General features: G+C 46.0%; 1 pseudogene across 1 annotated transcript; it reads left to right on the plus strand.

Annotated features, from left to right (window-relative positions):
- The first annotated feature begins 6,233 nt into the window (after nt 1-6,233).
- On the plus strand, nt 6,234-6,661 carry LOC308235321 (putative hydrolase PNKD; annotated as a pseudogene). Its single transcript has one exon. The product of its transcript is annotated as a putative hydrolase PNKD (transcript).
- The last annotated feature ends 6,720 nt before the right edge of the window (nt 6,662-13,381 follow it).

The raw sequence follows: 13,381 nt of genomic DNA on the forward strand, positions 1-13,381 counted from the left end.
TGGGGATGTGCCCGCAACCAAGTTACATGCCCTTGACCGGAATCGAACCCGGAACCCTTGAGTCCACAGGCCGACGCTCTATCCACTGAGCCAAACCCGTCAGGGCTATAAATTCTTTTTAATCAAGAAAGTTTCACCACACATTGTGATCAGCAAAAATACTGGGAGCATTTCCATGAAAGCGAGGCTGAGATGGGGGTCTTCAGGGCTCCAGCGTTCACTGCTGCAGGCATACCTGAGCCAGGACCCAGAGAAAAGGACAGAGAATCAAAGAGCTGGAACTGTTGTTATCCTCAGATGACACGATTACAAACCTGGAACAGTGGGGGACTTATTTTAACTGTTAGGGCTAATACGAGAATTAAGAACATAGGGCAAATCCTTAACACACCGACATGAGTCTTTCTTCTTTAGTAGCAGTGATTTAAAACAACACAAACAGCCCAGCCGACATGGCTCAGGGGTGGTGTCGACCTATGAACCAGGAGGTCACGGTTCGATTCCAGGTCGGGACAAATACCCAGGTTACGGGCTCGATCCCCAGGGTGGGCCTGCAGGAGGCAGCCGATCAATGATTCTCTCTCATCATTGAAGTTTCCCTCTCTCTGTTTCCCTTCCTCTCTGAAATCAATAGAAACATACTAAAAATAAAAACCAAGACAGCCGGTGTGGTTGAGCATCAGCCTTTGCTCCAAAAGCTCTCCAGTTCCATTCCCAGCCAAGGGCGCATGCCCAGGTTGCAGGTTCAGTCCTTGGTCTGGGTGCATGCAGAGGCAATCAATTGACGTTTCTCTCTCCCTCTCCCTCCCTCTCTCTCTAAAATCAATAAAAATATATAAAAAAAACACACAACACAAACAAAAAGAGAAACAGTTTGCCTTCCCAGTAGGAATAGACTGTGACCTCTTCTTTTTTGTTTTTTTTAATATATTTTATTGATATTTTACAGAGAGGAAGGGAGAGGGATAGAGAGCTAGAAACATCAATGAGAGAGAAACATCGATCAGCTGCCTCCTGCACACCTCCCACTGGGGATGTGCCCGCAACCAAGGTACATGCCCTTGACCGGAATCGAACCCGGGACCCTTCAGTCCGCAGGCCGACGCTCTATCCACTGAGCCAAACCGGTTCCAGCCTGTGACCTCTTCTTACAAGGCATTTCCAGATTTGTGTGAAGCCATAAAATTGAAGAACATAAAAAAGATGTGATTAAAGACTGAAAACCACATCGTTGTTGATATTTAAATATTTAGTAGACAACGTAAGAGAACAAATAAAGCTGTTCAATATTAGGTGATCTGGTTAAACTAGCTTTTGGCAGTTAATAAAAAATACAATCGCTAGTCTTACTACTATGAGTTATATAGTGCCCCTTCCAAAGAAGATATGTTGAGGTCCTAACCCCAGTACCTCAGAGCGAGACTCCTTGCTGATATAATTAGTCAAAATGGGACTATACTGGAATAGGGTGCGTCTCTAATTCAAAGACTGGTGTCCTTGTAAAAAGAACACCATATAAAGAGACAGGCAGGGAAGAACACCTTGTGAAGGGTTGAGGTGACACACCTACAAGCTAAGGAACCCCAAAGATTGCCAGCTTACACCAGAAGCTAGAAGAGGCTAGGGAGAATTCTGTTAGCTTCAGAGGGAATATGGCCCTGCCATTGAACTTCTAGCCTCCAGAACTGAGTCAGTAAGTTTCTGTTACTTTCAGCCACCCAATTTATGGTACTCTTGGATGGCACCCCTAAGAAACTAACACACATACCACACGCACAATGAAATAGTGTAAAATTACTTATCAGACGCTGAAGAGTAGTTTCGATATGTTGGTTAGAAAGGCACTGACTTGACTTGGGGTGGTGAACACACATACAATACACAGATGATGTATTTATAGAAATATACACCTAATACCTATATAATTGTATTAACCAACGTCACCCCAATAAATTCAGTAAATTAAAAAAGGCATCGAGACCGCATCTGAATCTGATACGCTCCATCAAAATGGAAGAAGTGATTTGGAAAGTAGAAAGAAGAGTTTAATAAATGTGAGATGAAATTTAAACCAATCTGAGAATACAGGAACCGAATACAGATGCCCACCTGCGAGGGAAGAACACATTCCAGTGGGGGGCATTGGGGCTGTAAGAACACGACTAACACTGTCATGGGATGAACCTTGGAATGAAAAGAACAGCAGTTTCCTCGGACAAGGAGCCGCCACCTCGCCCAGGCCCAGAGCGAAGGGGAGGCCAGGTCCCCGCCGAGGAGGACGTGATGGCGGGGGGTAGGAGGTGGGGGGCGGTGTGTGCGCGCCTCAGGACGCGGTGAGGTCTGCGGAATCCCAGGACCGGGGGAGGACGCGGCGCCCAGCGCTGCCCGCAAGGGGCGGAAAACCGGGAGGGAGGAGAGAATCCGCATACGGAGCGAGGGCTCTACAAGGCGCAGGGTGGGTGAGGAGGGTCACTGAGAGGCTTTAAGCAGGAAAACGACGAGGCAGGTGGTGTGCACACCGCCGGAAGGCAGGAAGGGCGCGGAGATGGACCCCAGGGTAATTGTAACCAATGACGCACGCGGATCGCAGGACTCGGAGCGTCTCACGGCGACACGGGGACTCAGCACGGGAAGGACGGGCGGGCGCGAGAATTTAAACTTCCGTATCCACCCCCGAGCCGAGCTGTGCTGGTCTGCGGACCGGGAAGCCGCCAAGCCCAGGTTTCAACCGGACTAAGCCTCGACGGAACGTGACCTCCAAGGCTCTGAATCGGCTTCCGGGTCTGCGGGAAACTGCGCAGACGCGGCGCTGGGAGGTGCAAGGGGCGGGGCCCGGACTGCAGAGCGAAAGTGGGGAGCACATTGGCATCCGGGTTAAGCGGATGTAGGAACTTGGTCTGAAAGGGGCGTGTCCACCTCCGCCCCGCCCCCAGAGCGTTTGCGGATCTGCCCAGCTGAACTGGATGCTCTGGGTTCCCGTGCATTTGAATTTCCTTCATGTAATGCGGGGCAGGGTTGCTTCCTGCCTATTTTAACGGAACGTTTTAGATAGTGTTAAGAAAAGCTTAGGGTGGTGTGGACCCACTTATATTTGGAAGCTGAGATGTTTTCCTTTTTAAAAAAATATATTTTATTGATTTTTTTACAGAGAAGAAGGGAGAGGGATAGTTAAAAATATCAATGAGAGAAACATGATCAGCTGCCTCCTGCACACCTCCCACTGGGGATGTACCCGCAACCAAGGTACATGCCCTTGACCGGAATCGAACTGGCGACCATTCAGTCTGCAGGCGGAGGCTCTATCCACTGAGCCAAACCGGTTAGGGCTGTTTTCCTTTTAATAAGCTGAAAACGGTTTAAGTAAAAAACTGTTTTTGCTGATGGTTCGAGACACTGTCAGCCTAGCGGATCCGCTGGAATCTTGGCGGCAAGCCATATGGAGCAGTTGTTGAAGTAAGAATGTCCAAACTTATAAAGATTTTGAAGCATTGTAATTCCTCCTTTGGAAAACTGCTGTTTGAACTACTCTGTTATTCTTAGACAGTCTCTTATTCTGTAGGTCAACTCTGTTATTTTTGGACTGTAAAATAACTTTGTTTTTTGCTTGAATAGAAAAGATAAACTTAATTGTCTGACCTTGCAAGCTAGCAATCTAACTGATACGCTGATATCGATGCCAGGTGCCTGTATAGATATGGTTACAGGTGTCTGTATAAATATGATATATACTCAGGTCACCCCAATAGGTTACAGGTGTTTGTTAGATATGATATGTACTCAAGGTTAAAAATTGTCTGTAAAAATAACTTACACAAGGACCTAAAAAAGATATAAAAAGAGAATGCTTCCTCCTTTGGGTGTTCAGAATTTGACAGAGGTAATCTGCTCTGAACCTGCCCGAAATAAAGATGACTCCTAACTGCCCTAACTGGTTTGGCTCAGCGGATAGAGCGTTGGCCTTCGGATTCAAGGGTCCCAAGTTCGATTCCAGTCTTGGTTGCGGGCACATCCCCTGTGGGGGGTGTGCAGGAGGCAGCTGATGGATGTTTCTCTCATGGATGTTTCTGGCTCTCTCTCCCTCTCTGTGAAAAAAAAAATCAATAAAAATACATTTTTTTAAAAAGATGACCCCTAACTAATTGGCTCATTAAGGCATCTTGTCCAGCTCGCTGATTTGGGATACAACAAATTTTTATAAAAATGTGATTGAGCCAAACAGTATATATTTGGAAGCGAGACCTCAACAGACTGAGAAAATTGCTTCAAAGAATGGCTGTTTGCAACTTTTATGAAACTTAAAGTGCTGCTGCTCTGGTCAGGTAGTTCAGTTGGTTGGAGGGTCATCTGGATATGCCAAGGTTCGATCCCTAGCCAGGGCACATACAAGAATCAACCAATGAATGCATAAATAAGTGGAATAACAAATCAATGTTTCTCTCTCTCTCTAATAAATTAAAAAAATAAATAAAATGCTGCCACATTCAAGAAATAGCACTTAAAGAAGATTTGGTCAAGGACTAAGTTTGTTTCTTCTGGAGATCACTTTAGCAGAATTGTTGGTCTGTAGGGAGTCACAGGACACCCCTCTGTCTGGAACCATATACTAGGGTAGTGGTCGGCAAACTCATTAGCCAACAGAGCCAAATATCAACAGTACGACGATTGAAATTTCTTTGGAGAGCCAAATTTTTTAAACTTAAACTTCTTCCAACACCACTTCTTCAAAATAGACTCGCCCAGGCCGTGGTATTTTGTGGAAGAGCCACATTCAAGGGGCCAAAGAGCCGCATGTGGCTCGCGAGCCGCAGTTTGCCGACCACTGTACTAGTGTATCTCAAACTTTGCTTTCGCTTTCGCTTACCTGTTGGTTAACTCCTTTTTTCGATTTTGCGAGACAGCGAACTCGGATCCCAACACAGCACTTGGGTTTCACTAGTGCGGGAGGGATCCCACTTCCTTCCCGCCTTCTGAGTCATCTCCACAGTCTTCAGTGACCACGTGTCCAGAGCCACCAGTGGGCCTGGCTCCTCCGAGCCCTGCCCTCACCATTGGTTCCTTCACGGACAACAGGTTTCTGACCAAGGTCGCCCGGCCTGCTCCACTCAAATCCCAAATGTCACCAGCGCTCAAATACCTCCTAGTTTTGTTCCTAGTTTGACCACGTCTCTGACATCTCGGGTCCCACCGGCTTCGTGGCTCGTCCACAGGATCCTCAAGACCTCAGCTCCTGGGAGCTCTCGCCTGTGGGAACTGCACTTCCTGTAAGATGGCCGCCCCCATGGCGCTCCGCAGCAATGCCCACGGGCGCCGCCATCTTTCCATTCCGCGGGGGCGGTGCTAAATAAAATACAACCGGCTCCACGTTGGCTTTCCATAGGCTCCGGCCTCTGAAAACTTACTCAGCTCAGAGTTGCTGACCAAGGGGGAGGCTATCACGTGTCCAAAAGGTGATTTCAAAATTCTCTTGGCTTCGCCCTGAAAGGCGAACGCCATCCATGTTGGCCGCTTGGGACTGGATCCCAGGGGAGATGGGCGTGGCCACGCTACGTCACAGAGCCACGCCCACGGCTGGAACTGGAACGTCCGGCAGCGTCCCTAGCGACAGTCCGAGAGAAGACTTGGGTGCCAGAGCACCGGACAGAAATCGTTGTGGAAGTGAGCGGAGCCTTTGGCCGCCGCCGCCGTGGAGTCTCGAGAAGCTCAGCATCAGGTGGGTCTGCGCGGGGCTGCGGACCCGGGGTGGGGGGCGCCTGTGAGGCGAGAGAAGGGCTCTCTGGGGACTTTGGGTTCGGCCACTGGGGAATCTTGGCTTTAGGGATCCTCCTCTTGGCGGTCAAGGTTATCAAGTGGATGAAGACGTAAATGATGGACAATGCGAACGGCAGGGCTTGTCGTCGGCCTGGGTGATGCTGTGGTGCTCAGTGATTGAGAACTGGAGTGAGCTCTAACCGGATTGGCTCAGTGGATAGAGTGTTGGCCTGGGGACTGAAAGGTCCCGGGTTCGATTCCGGTCAAGGTCACGTGTCTCGGTTACAGGCTCTTCCTCGCCCGGGCCCTCCCTGGTCAGGGCGCGTGCAGGAGGCAACCCATCCATGTGTTTCTCTCACATCAATATTTCCCTCTGTCTTTCCCTGTCTCTTCCACTCTCTCTAAAAGATCAATGGGAAAAATAGCCTCAGATTAAAAAAACAAAACAAAAAAAGAATTGGAGTGGTTGGGGGTGGGATCTGAACATGGCGGCGGCGACGGTAGCTGCTATGGCGCTGAAGGACTAGGGGGCGAGAAATGCCCGAGTTCTCCGGGGATTCTCTCAGGAGCCACAGCTAACACAAAGCTTTCCAGAACAGGACCTGGGCATTGCAAGGCACAGTTCCCCAGAGTTCGAGGAAGAGCCTGAACCCCATCTCCTGAGCTGGAATACGTGCCCAGAAAGAGGGGCAAGAACCCCATGAAAGCCGTGGGAACAGCCCGTGCCATGGGGCTTCCCCGGTGGTATCCTCCTCATCCCCACCAAGCGGAAGTGGACAGGAACCCTTTGAAGCAGATGAAGGCTCAGCAGAACATGCGGGCATCCAACACGGCCCAGTATGAGAGCCAGAGTTTCAGGGCCTCCTCCCAACATGCGGGGTCTCCTGAAGCTGGGCCGGGGGTGCCGACCTGAGGAACACCGCAGCCCTCCTCTGGATTGGTTGGATTGACGGTGGCCTCCAGACTGCAAAGCCATTTGGGTTTGGCTGCAATTCTGGCCAATTCTGGCCATGGCCTCGGAGGCCCACCAGAGGGCGCATGAAGCCCAGGCTGCTGCCAGCCCTCCTCCTTCCCCTGCTTTCCCTCCCTCCCCTGGCTCTCCCTCCCCTACCTGAGGAAACCAGCCAAATGCAAATAAAGTTATTGAGCGTTTTTGGAAAAAAAAAAAGAAAGAATTGGAGTGGGTAGGTGAGTGTCAGGGAACGCGGTGTCTTTGACAGAATCGCGATTTTTTTAAAAATATATTTTATTGATTTTTTACAGAGAGGAAGAGAGAGGGATAGAAAGTTAGAAACATTGATGAGAGAGAGACATCGATCAGCTGCCTCCTGCACGCCCCCTACTGGGGATGTGCCCGCAACCCAGGTACATGCCCTTGACCGGAATCGAACCTGGGACCCTTCAGTCCACAGGCCGACGCTCTATCCACTGAGCCAAACCGGTTAGGGCGCGATTTTTTTTTTAATTTGGCATATCTAATCTACTTAATTTATTTAACGTGGTAATTTTAAAAAATTCCATTGGGGGATGAATGACATATTATGCCCTTGACAAGTGTGATATTGTTTTGACTAAGAAAGTAAAATATAATTCCTGGCTATGTTATTGTTCTGGCTCATCAAAACTAATAAAATATGTGAGGGTGAGGTTCTGCCATGCCCAATGGGGTTAGGCAAATGTAATAGAAGGTGCACTGGGTAGACACATATTTTCATCCTATCAATTTTCTGGTAGTTCCTCGCCATCTCCATCAGGAAACTATGTAGGGAATGGTAGATTTTTGCAGAAATCCTTATAGGCAGGTAGTATAGAATCTTTGATCTTTACTAAGCAATTTTTATGTCCAGGTACAGAGCCATTTACACAGATTATATTGTGCTTTGTATTTATTCTCCACACTTTCAGTCCAAATTCTGTCCTATCTCTGTTTCCCATTTTCCCAGGCATTTTAGTTCCAGGCCAGACTCTGGCGACATCACCAGTTGAAATAGCTCCAGGTCTCCTGTGAGTTTTCGTTTGACCATGAGTAGCAGGCTGGCCTTTAAATCCCCATCGTTTCATGACACCTTGAAAACCTTTACCAATGCTGTGGCTAAGGTGCAGAAGAAGGGGTGGGGTTGTGGAATCTGGGGAGAGTAGGCAGTGGACGGTCCAGGAGAGGTGGAAGCGAGTCTGGTGCTGAGTCATATCTAAGCTGCGGTCGCTATTTTCTCCTCGGGAATCGCGATTTAGTGGGGCTCAGATATCAGAGGCCTGGGCCGTGGGGGTGTTAATGGACGGGAGTTTCAGGTTCAGATTTCTGATTTTTTTAAAAATATATTTTATTGATATTTTACAGAGAGGAAGGGAGAGGGATAGAGAGCTAGAAACACTGATGAGAGAGAAACATTGATCAGCTGCCTCCTGCACACTCCCTACTGGGGATGTGCCCACAACCAAGGTACATGCCCTTGACCAGAATCGAACCTGGGACCCTTGAGTCCGTAGGCCGACGCCCTATCCACTGAGCCAAACCGGTTAGGGCAGATTTCTGATTTTTACTTGAAGTCAGGTTCTTTGTTTTTTGTTTGTTTGGGGGAAGGCCAGTGGATGCCTGTGGAGACGCATGGGACTGGAGCTTTGCAGACCCCGGACAGTAGGTGGGTTGAGGCTCAGATGTTCACTGCTGGGAACAGACTGATACCTTCATCCAGCTGATCCTAATCTAGTTCACCCCTTCCTCAAGGTACCAGTTAAAAGACTCTTTGTCGCCCAGCCTGTGTTGTTCAGTGGTTGAGCACTGACCCATGAACGAGGAGGTCACCCTTCTGTCAGGGCACACGGCAGGGTTGCAGGCTGCATCCCCAGTAGGGGGTGTGCAGGAGACAGCAATGGATTTTTCTCTCATTGATTTTCTATTTTAATCTTTTTTTTTTTAAATATATTTTATTGATATTTTACAGAGAGGAAGGAAGAGGGATAGAGAGCTAGAAACATCGATGAGAGAGAAACATCAATCAGCTGCCTCCTGCACACCCCCCACTGGGGATGTGCCCGCAACCAAGGTACATGCCCCTGACCGGAATCGAACCTGGGACCCTTCAGTCCACAGGCCGACGCTCTTATCCACTGAGCCAAACCGGTTTCGGCCTATTTTAATCTTTATTGTTGAAAGTATTACATAAGTCCTCCTTTCCCCCCTCCCCACCTCCCCCATTAACCTCCTCCAGCCCACTCCTGTCCACCCCTCGGCCCGCCCTCACCACCCCATTGTCTGTGTCCATGGGTTATGCATATGTGCATACATGTTCTTTGGTTGATCTCTTCCCCCCACCCTCCCCTGCCTTCCCTCTGAGGTTCAACAGTCTGTTTATGCTTCAGTGTCTCTGGCTGTATTTTTGTTCATCGTTTTATTTGGCTCATTAGATTCCACATATGAGTGAGATCCTGTGATATTTATCTTTCTCTGACTGGCTTATTTCACTCCAGCATAATACTCTCCAGGTCCATCCATGTTGTTGTAAATGGTACGAGTTCTTTTTTATTTATTTATTTTTTTAAATACATTTTATGGATTTTTTACAGAGAAGAAGGGAGAAGGATAGAGAGAAACATCGATGAGAGAGAAACATCAATCAGCTGCCTCCTGAACACCCCCTACTGGGTATGTGTCCACAACCAAGATACATGCCCTTGATGGGAATGGAGCCTGGGACCCTTCAGTCCACAGGCCGATGCTCTACCCACTGAGCCAAATCGGTTAGGGCGAGAGTTCTTTTTTATTGCTCCATGGTATTCCATGGTATAAATGCACCACAGTTGTTTTATCCACTCATCTGCTGATGGGCACTTAGGCTTTTTCCAAATCTTAGCTGTTGTAAATTGTGCTGCTGTGAACATAGGGGTGTATCTATTCTTTCTGATGAATGTTTTGGGTTTCTTAGTATATATTCCTAGAATTGGGATCACTGGGTCAAACGGGAGTTACATTTTTAATTTTGGGGGGAAATCCATAATGTTTTCCATAGTGGCTGCACCAGTCTGCATTACCACCAGCAACGTACTAGGATTCCCTTTTCTTCACAACCTTGCCAACATTTGTTATTTGGTGTGTTTTTTTTTTGTTTGTTTGTTTGTTTTAAAATATATTTTTTATTGATTTTTTACAGAGAGGAAGGGAGAGGGATAGAGAGTTAGAAACATCGATGATAGCGAAACATCCATCAGCTGCCTCCTGCACACCCCCTACTGGGGATGTGCCCGCAACCAAGGTACATGCCCTTGACCGGAATCGAACCTGGGACCCTTGAGTCCGCAGGCCGATGCGCTATCCACTGAGCCAAACTGGTCAGGGCAACATTTGTTATTTGTTGATGGTAGCCACTCTGACAGCAGTGAGGTAATACCTCATTGTCGTTTTAATTTGCATCTCTCGGATGATCAGTGACTTTGAGCGTTTTTTCATGTCTCGTGGCCGTCTGTACGTCTGCTTTGGCGAAGTGTCTAGGCCCCTTTGCCCATTTTTTAAGTGGATTGTTTGTCTTCCTTTGGTTAAGGTGTATGAGTTCCTTATACATTTTGGATATTAACCCTTTATCAGATGTATCACTGCCAAATGTGTTCTCCCATGCAGTGCGCTTCTTTTCATTTTATTGATGATTTCTTTTGCTGTGCAGAAGCCTTTTATTTTGATGTAGTCCCATTTTTTTATTTTCTCCTTAGTTTCCTTTGCCTTAGGAGATGTATCCATAAACATATTGCTATGAGAGATGTCTGAGATTTTGTTGCCTATGGTTTCTTTGAAGGTTTTTATGGTTTCACGACTTACATTTAAGTCTTTTATCCATTTTGAGTTTGTTCCCGTGTATGGTGTAAGTTGATGGTCTAGTTTCATTTTTTTTGCGTGTGTCTGTCCAATTTTTCCAACACCCTTTATTGAAAAGACTGTCTTGACTCCATTGTATAGTTTTGCCTCCTTTGTCAAATATTAATGGAGCGCAATGGCTTGGGTCGACTCCTGGGGTCTCTGTTGTTCCATTGATCTATATGCCAGTTCTTGTGCCAGGCTGTTTTGATTACAGTGGCTTTGTATTATGATCCCTCCAACTTTTTTTTTCTTTCTCAACATAGCTGTGGCAATTTGGGGTATTTTTTGGTTCCATATAAATTTTTGGAGTATTTGTTCTAGATCTGTGAAATATGCTATTGGTATTTTAATTGGGGTGACATTTGTCTACATGAACATATAGGTTACATGTGTGGATTACTAATTTACATCATCTGTATATAGGACCATGTGCCCACCACCCAAAGTCAAATCTTCTCCCATCACCTCATATTAGGACCCCTTTGTTCCCCCCTCCCCCTCCCTCTGGCCACCACCACACTGCTGTTTGTGTACATACATTTCAGTTTTATATTCCACATGTGAGTTAAATCATATAGTTCTTAGCTCCTCTGTTTGACTTATTTCACTTGACACAATGTTCTCAAGGTCCATCCATGTTGTTGTAAATGACACTATTTCATCCTGCTTATGGCTGTGTAGTGCTCCATTGTGTATCTATATAGCACATCTTCTTTATCCAGTCCTCTATCGTAGGGCCCTTTGGCTGTTTCCAACTCTTGGCCACCATGAATAATGCTGCAGTGAACATAGGGGTGCACATATCTTTGCACATAAATGATTTTAAGTTTTTCGGGCATATACCCGGGAGTAGGATTGTTAGGTTGTATGGTAGCTCTATTTTTAATTTTTTTGAGGAATCGCCAGACCGCTTTCCATAGTGGTTGTACCAGTCTACATTCCCACAAGCTGTGAATGAGGGTTCCCTTTTTACCACAACCTCTCCAACACTTGTTGTTGCTTGTCTTGTTGATAATGGCCACTCTACCTGGTGCAGGTAATATCTCATTGTAGTTTTAATTTTCATTTCCCTGATTGCCAGTGAGGTGGAACATCTTTTCATACATCTATTGACTGTTTGTATGTCTTCTTGGGAGAGGTGTATTTTCAGGTCCTCTGCCCAGTTTTTGATTGGATTGTTTATTTGTTTGGTGTTGAGTTTTATGAGTTCTTTATATATTTTGGAAATTAAACCTCTGTCGGAGCTACTGTTTGCAAATATCATCTTCTATCTGGTTGGCTGCCTGTTTGTTTTATTGTTCATTTCTTTTGCTGTGCAGAAGCTCTTCAGTTTGATATCGTTCCATTCATTTATTTTTGCCTTTACTTCCCTTGCCTTTGGGGTCAAGACCATAAAATGTTCTCTATTACTCAGGTCCATAAGTTTGGCACCTATATTTTTTTTCTATGTGACTTACAGTTTCTGGTCTTATGTCTAAGTCTTTGGTTCATTTGGAATTAATTTTTGTACATGGGGACAAACTGCAATCCAGTTTCATTCATTTGCATGTGGCTTTCCAGTTTTCCCAGCACCATTTATTGAAGAGACAGTCTTTACTCCAATGTGCATTTCTGGCTCCTTTGTCGAAAATTATCTGTCCATATATTTGTGTTTTTATAGCTGGGCTCTCTATTCTGTTCCACTGATGTGTGTATCTGTTTCTCTGCCAGTACCATGCTGTTTTGTAGCTCTGTAGTATTTAAAATTATATATTTTTATTGATTTCACAGAGGAAGGGAGAGGGAGAGAGATATGGAAACATCGATGATGAGAGAGAATCATTGATTGGCTGCCTACTGGGGATCATGCCCACAACCCTGGCATGTGCCTGTGATCAGAATCGAACCCGGGACCCATCAGTCCGCAGGCTGATATTCTATCCGCTGAGCCAAACCAGCTAGGGCTGTAGTATATTTTGAAGTCAGGTAGCGTGATACCTCCAGCCTTGTTCTTTTTTTTTTCCAGGATTTCTTTGGCTATTCTGGGTCTTTTGTGATCCCATACAAATCTGATGATTTCTTGTTCTATTTCTTTAAAAAAATGACACTGGGATTTTGATGGGGATTGCATTAAATCTGTATATTGCTCTGGGTAAAATGGCCATTTTAACTATGTTGATTTTTCTAATCCATGAACATGGGATACTTTTCCATTTTGTTGTGTCTTTTTCAATCTCTATTAATAATGTTTTGTCATTTTCAGTATATAGGTCTTTCACATTCTTTGTTAAGTTTATTCCTAGGTATTTTATTTTTTTGGTTGCGATTGCAAAAGAAATTGTTTTCTCCATTTCTTTTTCTGAAGTTTTGTTGTTGGTATACAGGAAGGCAATGGATTTTTGTTCATTGATTTTGTATCCTGCAACTTGACTGTATTTGTTTATTGTTTCCAGCAGTTTTTTGGTAGAGTCTTTAGAGTTTTCTATATACAGCATCATGTCATTCACAAAAAGTGACAGTTTGACTTCTTCCTTTCCTATTTGGATGCCTTTTATTTCTCTTGCCTTATTGCTCTGGCTAGTACTTCCAGTACTATCCTATATAATAAAAGGTGAATATGCAAATCAACTGAACAGCGGAATGACCGATTGCTATGATATGCACTGACCACCAGGGGCAGATGCTCAATGCTGTAAGCCGCTCAGCCAGAAGCCGGGCTCACAGCTGGCGAGTGCAGCAGCGGTGGCGGGATCCTCTCCCGTCTCCACAGCAGTCGGACATCCCTGGAGGGCTCCCGGACTGTGAGAG

This window comes from Plecotus auritus, assembly GCF_963455305.1.
Source record: "Plecotus auritus genome assembly, chromosome: 10".
Lineage (NCBI taxonomy): Eukaryota > Metazoa > Chordata > Mammalia > Chiroptera > Vespertilionidae > Plecotus > Plecotus auritus.